We start from the raw sequence: 7,103 nt of genomic DNA on the forward strand, positions 1-7,103 counted from the left end.
CGATGCTCAGTGTCACTCATCATCAGGGAAATACAAATTAAAGCCACACTGAGATACCACCTCACACCAGTCAGAGTGGCTAAAAGAAACAAATCAGGAGACTATAAGTGCTGGCGAGGATGTGGAGAAACGGGAACCCTCTTGCACTGTTGGTGGGAATGCAAACTGGTGCAGCCGCTCTGGAAAACAGTGTGGAGGTTCCTCAAAAAATTAAAAATAGAACTACCCTATGACACAACAATACCACTAGTAGGAGTTTACCCAAGGGATATAAGAATGCTGATGCATAGGGGCATATGTACCCCAATGTTTACAGCAGTGCTTTCAACAATAGCCAAATTATGGAAAGAGCCTAAATATCCATCAACTGATGAGTGGATAAAGAAGATGTGGTTTATACATACAATGGAATACTACTTAGCAATGAGAAAGAGTGCAATCATGCCATTTGCAGCAATGTGGATGGAACTGGAGGGTATTATGCAAAGTGAAATAAGCCAGGCAGAGGAAGACAGACCTCCTATGTTTTCACTCATATGTGGATCTTGAGAAACTTATATATATACAGGGACTTCTAGGTAATTCAACGGTGCAATACATTTGACTGACCAGGGGCCCCAGTCTTTCCAGGGGTTGACATACATTGCAATGATCTTAGGACACACACATAGTCTAACAACTCAGAAATTGGGCTGCATCAAATACCAAATAGCATCTTGCACTTGTGGCTGAGTTTTGACTCAGTCCTTTGCTCCATGTGAGACACATTACAAAGGGAGAAAGTGTCAAGTCCTTAAAAAAGTAAGCAATCTGAAAGTAACGTTAGACTGTAGCTGATTCCTGCATCAGTAAAACTATCATGAAGACACCTCATCACAGCAATTTTCTTTCTGAGTTTCCTATAAAATAATGGTCTCTTTTATAATTGGTGGCATCTGAGCCCCGGATTAATGAAAACAATTTTTTAGCAATCCCTATCAAAATAACACCAGCATTCTTCACAGAGCTAAAAGGAACAATCCTAAAATTTGTATGGAATTACAAAAGATCCCAAATAGCCAAAGTAATCTTGAAAAAGAAAACCAAAGCAGGAGGCATCACAATCTGGAACTTCAAGCTGTAGTACAAAGCTATGATCATCAAGACAGTATGGTACAGGCATAAAAAAAGACAGATCAACGGAACAGAATAGAGAACCCAGAATTGGACCCACAATTGGATGGCCAACTCATCTTTGACAAAGCAGAAAAGAATATCCAATAGAATAAAGACAGTCTCTTCAGCAAATGGTGCTGGGAAAACTGGACAGTGACATGCAGAAAAATGAACACGGACCGTTTTCTTATACCATACACACACACACACACACACACACCCCCCTCAAAATCAATGAAAGACCTAAACATAAGACAGGAAGCCATCAAAATCCTAGAGGAGAAAACAGGCAACAACCTCTTTGATCTTGGCCACAGCAATTTCTTACTCAACACATCTCTGGAGGCAAGGGAAACAAAAGCAAAAATCAACTATTGGGACCTCATCAAGATAAAATTTTCTGCACAGCAAAGAAAACAATCAGCAAAACTAAAGGGCAACAGACAGAGTGGGAGAAGATACTTGCAAATGACATATCAGATAAAGGGTTAATCTCCAAAATCTATAAAGAACTTATCAAACTCAACACCCCAAAAACAAATAATCCAGTGAATAAATGAGCAAAAGACATGAATAGACACTTCTCCAAAGAAGACATCCAGATAGTCAACAGACACATGAAAAATGCTCGACATCACTCATCATCCAGGAAATACAAATCAAAACCACAATGAGATACCACCTTACACCTGTAAGAATGGCTAACATTAACAACTCAGGCAACAACAGATGTTGGTGAGGATGCGGAGAAAAAGGATCTCATTTGCACTGCTGGTGAGAATGCAAACGGGTGCAGCCACTCTGCAAAACAGTATGGAGGTTCCTCAAAAAATTAAAAATAGAACTACTCTACAACCCAGCAATTGCACTACTAGATATTTATCCACAGGATACAAGTGTGCTGTTTCAAAGGGGCACATACACCCCCATGTTTATAGCAGCACTATCAACAATAGCCAAAGTATGGAAAGAACCCATATATCCATCGACAGATGAGTGAATAAAGAAGATGTAGTATATATATACAATGGAGTATTACTCGGCAATCAAAAAGGATGAAATCTTGCCATTTGCAACCACGTGGATGGAGGTGGAGGTATTATGCTAAGCTAAATTAGTCAGAGAAAGACTAATATCATATGATTTCACTCACATGAGGAGTTTAAGATACAAAACAGGTGAACATAAGGGAAGCGAAGCAAAAATAATATAAAAAAAAAGGGAGGGGGACAAAACATAAGAGAGTCTTAAATATAGAGAACAAACAGAGGGTTGTGGGAGGGGGAATGGGCTAAGTGGGTAAGGGGCATTAAGGAATCTACTCCTGAAATCATTGTTGTACTATATGCTAACTAACTCGGATGTATATTAGTAGATAAATTAAAAATAAATAAAATACATTAAAAATTTTTTAAACATTTTCTTCATTTATTTTAAGTAATTTATACACCCAATATGGGGCTCGAACTCACAACCCTGATATCAAGAGTCACATGCTCCACTGACTGAGCCAGCATGGCATCCCTATATTAATTTTTAAAATGATAGTTTAAATCTTAACCAAGTATGAAAGTGCAACACGAGTGGGCCAAGATGGCGGAGCAGTGTGGAACTTGTTTTTGCATCTCTCCTCCCCGAAACGCAATTAGATCCACACCAAACCATCTTGCACACCTACAAAACTGATGTGAGGATTAACACAACTTGCACAACTTGAATTCGACAGGTACGTGGTGTGGAGAGGTGAACTGGGGGAGAGAGAAGCCACAGAGGGTAGGGAGCTATTTTTGTGGAGAGAGGACAGAGACGGGGGGGGGGGGGGGGGGGAGTACAGGAAAAGCACTCCCCCCCCTAAGAAGCAGGTGGAGGGAAAGAGAAAGAGTGGACTGAAAAAAAAAAAAGAGAGAAAGGAGAAAGGGACTGGAAGGGACTGAAGCAAAAAAGGAGAAAGGAGAGGGCTTAAATTCCATTAAGATGCTATAAACAAGGGAGCGCAGCGTGAAACTCATCAGCTCGTTACCTGGCGTGTTCTGGTGGGAAGGGTGAATCCCCAGGAGCAGAGTGAGATCCAGGGAGGGTCCTCGGGCCACATGGAAGACGTTTCCCCTGCTAGAAGCACTCCCCACAGGCAAAGGTGCCTGCAGACCTGGGAGAACAGCCACGTTTGCTGGTGCTGCAACAAGGCCGTTAAGGGTAAATGAAGCCTGGTGCCAGATGTGTGTTGTAAATTCCTATAATCCCTGAAACGTTGCTGCTACACAAGCACGGGAACTTTTTCTGGGGCGGCCTGGCACCAGGCCACAGTCTCTGGGCATTGGCAGTGGCACGGTCCCCCGAATGTTCTTGGGTGTGGCCGGCACTGGCCATTGCTCGGTGAGACGCTCCCCCAGAAGGTTTGAGCGGGTCAAAACCACAGTCCCTCAGAAGTGAGGGGTCGGGAAAAAGCTGCATCTGAGATAAAACTCAGGAGGGAAGTACCGCCTGGCAGCCTGATGGCTTGGTCACCGACAACGTAAAAGTGGGCAGCTGACGGATGCCGGAGACAAAGGAGTACTTAATTGCCAGGAGGCGAAAGCACAGACTTCTGATTACTAGAGACTGGGAATCTGGGTGACGCCATTTTCGCCCCTCCCGGGCATGCGCGCGGGCGCACGCACGCACACGCCTACGTCCGCCACAAAAATCAGCTAAGCAGCGCCATCTAGTGGGGAGAATGAAGCTGTTACACTCAGCCCCACCCAATTGGGCCAACCAAGCTCTTCAAGAACACGAGTCTCTCCGCTTGCTTAGTTTACGGACTATAAAGTGCTTCACAGTTTGACTTCTAGGAGAAATCGATGTAATTTCAAGGTATTTCAGTCTGCTCACTGGTCCATCTATTCAATTTTTTTCTTTTCCTTTTCTTATTCTTGAATACATAAAGAGAAAAATTTTATTTTCATCGTCTGTTTTTATTTAAAAAAGACATAATTTTTCCTACTATATTTTTAAACTTTTTTGTAAATGTTTTAAATTCTATTTTAGTTTTATAATTACATTTTATTGTTTTTATTGTATTCATTTTTAAAAATTTTCAAATCTTTTCCTTTTTTTCCTCTTTTCCCCCCTTTTCTTTTCTTTCCCTTTTTTCTCTACTCTATCAAGCTCCCTTCAACAACCAGACCAAAACACACCTGGGAGCTAGTATCCTTTATTTGATTTTTTTGTGTGTTTTGTTTTTAACTTTCATTTTTAAAAAGTTCTTTATCTTCCTTCAAAATGATGAAATGATGGAATTCACCCCAAAAGAAACAACAGAAAGAAATCACAGCCATGGACTTAATCAAAACAGATACATGCAAGGTGTCTGAACCAGAATTTAGAATCATGATAATAAGAATACTAGCTGGGGTTGAAAAAAGCATAGAATCCCTCTCTGTGGATATATGAGAAGTAAAATCTACTCAGGATAAAATTAAAAATACTATAATGGCATGGCGGCTTGATCGATGAAGCAGGGCAGTCAATCAGTGACATAGAGGACAAATTATGGAGAATAATGAAGCAGAAAAAAGAGGCAAAAGAGCACAATATAAGAATTAGAGAACTCGGTGACTCATTAAAAAAGGAGTAACATCTGAATCATAGGGGTCCCAGAAGATGAAAAGAGAGAAAAAGGGGTAGAAGGTTTATGTGAGCAAATCATAGCAGAAAACTTTCCTAACCTGGGGAAAGACACAGACATCAAAATCCAGGAAGCACAGACAACTCCCATTAGATTCAACAAAACCCAACCACCAACAAGGCATATCATAGCCAAATTCACAAAATACTCAGGCAAGGAAAGAATCATGAAAGCAGCAAGGGAAAAAAAAGTCCTTAAACTACAAGGGAAGACAGATCAGGTTCAGAGCAGACATACCCACAGACACTTGGCAGGCCAGAAAGGGAGTGGCAGGATATATTAAACGTGTTGAATTGGAAAAATATGCAGTCAAGAATTCTTTATCCAGCAAGGCTGTTATTCAAAATAGGAGAGATTAAAATTTTCCCAAACAAAAACTAAAGGAGTTCATGACCACTAAACCAGCCCTGCAAGAAATGTTAAGGGGAACTCTCAGAGGGGAGAAAAGAAAAAAAATTAAAAGACTGAAAGCAACAAAGACTAGAAAGGACCAGAAAACACCACCAGAAACTCCAACTCTACAAGGATCATAATGGCAATAAATTCTTATCTTTCAGTACTCACTATATGTGTTAATGGACTAAACACTCTAATAAAAAGACACAGCATAACAGAATGGACAAGAAAACAAGACCCAGCTATATGCTGTTTACAAGAGACCTATTTTAGACCTAAAGACACCTTCAGATTGAAAGTAAGGGGATGGAGGACCATCTATCATGCTAATAGTCATCAAAGAAAGCTGGAGTAGACATATCAGACAATCTAGATGTTAAAATATAGATTGTAACAAGAGATGAAGAATGGCATTATATCACACTTAAGGGGTCTATCCAACAAAAGGATCTAACAACTGTAAACATTTATGCTCCAAACGTGTAAACACCCAAATATATAAATCAATTAATCACAAACATACAGAAACTCATTGACAATAATATCATGATAGTGGGGGACTTCACCACCCCACTTACAGCAATAGACAGATCATCTAAACAGAAAATCGACAAGGAAACAATGGCCTTGAGTGACACACTGGACTGGATGGACTTAATAGATACATTCAGAACATTTCATCCTAAAGCAGAATACACTTTCTTCTCAATGCATATGGAACATTCTCCAGAACAGATCACATAGTGGGACACAAATTGAGTGAGTGGCCCTCAACAAGTACAAAAAGAATGAGATCATACCGTGCACGTTTTCAGACCACAATGCTATGAAACTCAGAATTAACCAGAAGAAAAACTTTGCAAAGATAACAAATACTTGGAGACTAAAGAACATCCTATTAGAAAATGAATGGGCTAACCAAGAGCTAAAGAGGAAATTAAAAAGTCCATGGAAGCTAATGAAAATGATAACACCACAGCCCCAAACCTCTGGGACACAGCAAAGGCAGTCATAAGACAGAAGTATATAGCAATCCAGGCCTTCCTAAACAAAGAAAAAAGATCTCAGATACACAACCCAACCTTACATCTTAAAGAACTGGAAAAAAACAGCAAATAAAACCCAAACCAGCAGAAGACAGGAAATAATAAAGATTAGAGCAGAAATCAATGCGATCGAAAATAAGCAAGCAAGCAAGCAAACAAACAAACAAACAAACAAAAACAAGAATGGTATGACATATCAATGAAACCAGGAGCTGGTTCTTTGAAAGAATTAACAAAATTGATAACCCCCCTAGCCAGTTTGATCAAAAAGAAGAAGGAAAGGACCCAAATAAATAAAATCAAGAATGAAAGTGGAGAGATCACAACCAACACTGCAGAAATACAAACAATAATAAGAGAATATTATGAGCAATTACATGCCAATAAATTGGGCAATCTGGAAGAAATGGACAAATTCCTAGAAACATATAAACTACCAGAACTGAAACAATAAGACATAGAAAATTTGAACAGATCCATAACCAGTAAAGAAATCAAATTAGTAATGAAAAAATCTCCCAAGAAACAAGAATCCAGGGTTGGATGGCTTTCTGGGGGAATTCTACCAAACATTTAAAGAAGATCTAACACCTATGTTTTGAAGCTGTTCCAAAAAATAGAAATGGAAGGAAAACTTCCAAACTCATTCTATGAGGCCAGCCTAACCTTGATTCCAAAACTAGACAAAGACCCCACTGAAAAAGAGAACTACAGACCAATTTCCCTGATGAACATGGATGTAAAAATCCTCAACAAGATACTAGCCAACCGAATCCAACAATACATTAAAAGAATTATTCACCACGACCAAGTGAGATTTATACCCAGGATGCAGGGTTGGT

This window comes from Panthera leo, chromosome E2 (genome assembly GCF_018350215.1).
Source record: "Panthera leo isolate Ple1 chromosome E2, P.leo_Ple1_pat1.1, whole genome shotgun sequence".
NCBI classification, from domain to species: Eukaryota; Metazoa; Chordata; class Mammalia; order Carnivora; family Felidae; genus Panthera; species Panthera leo.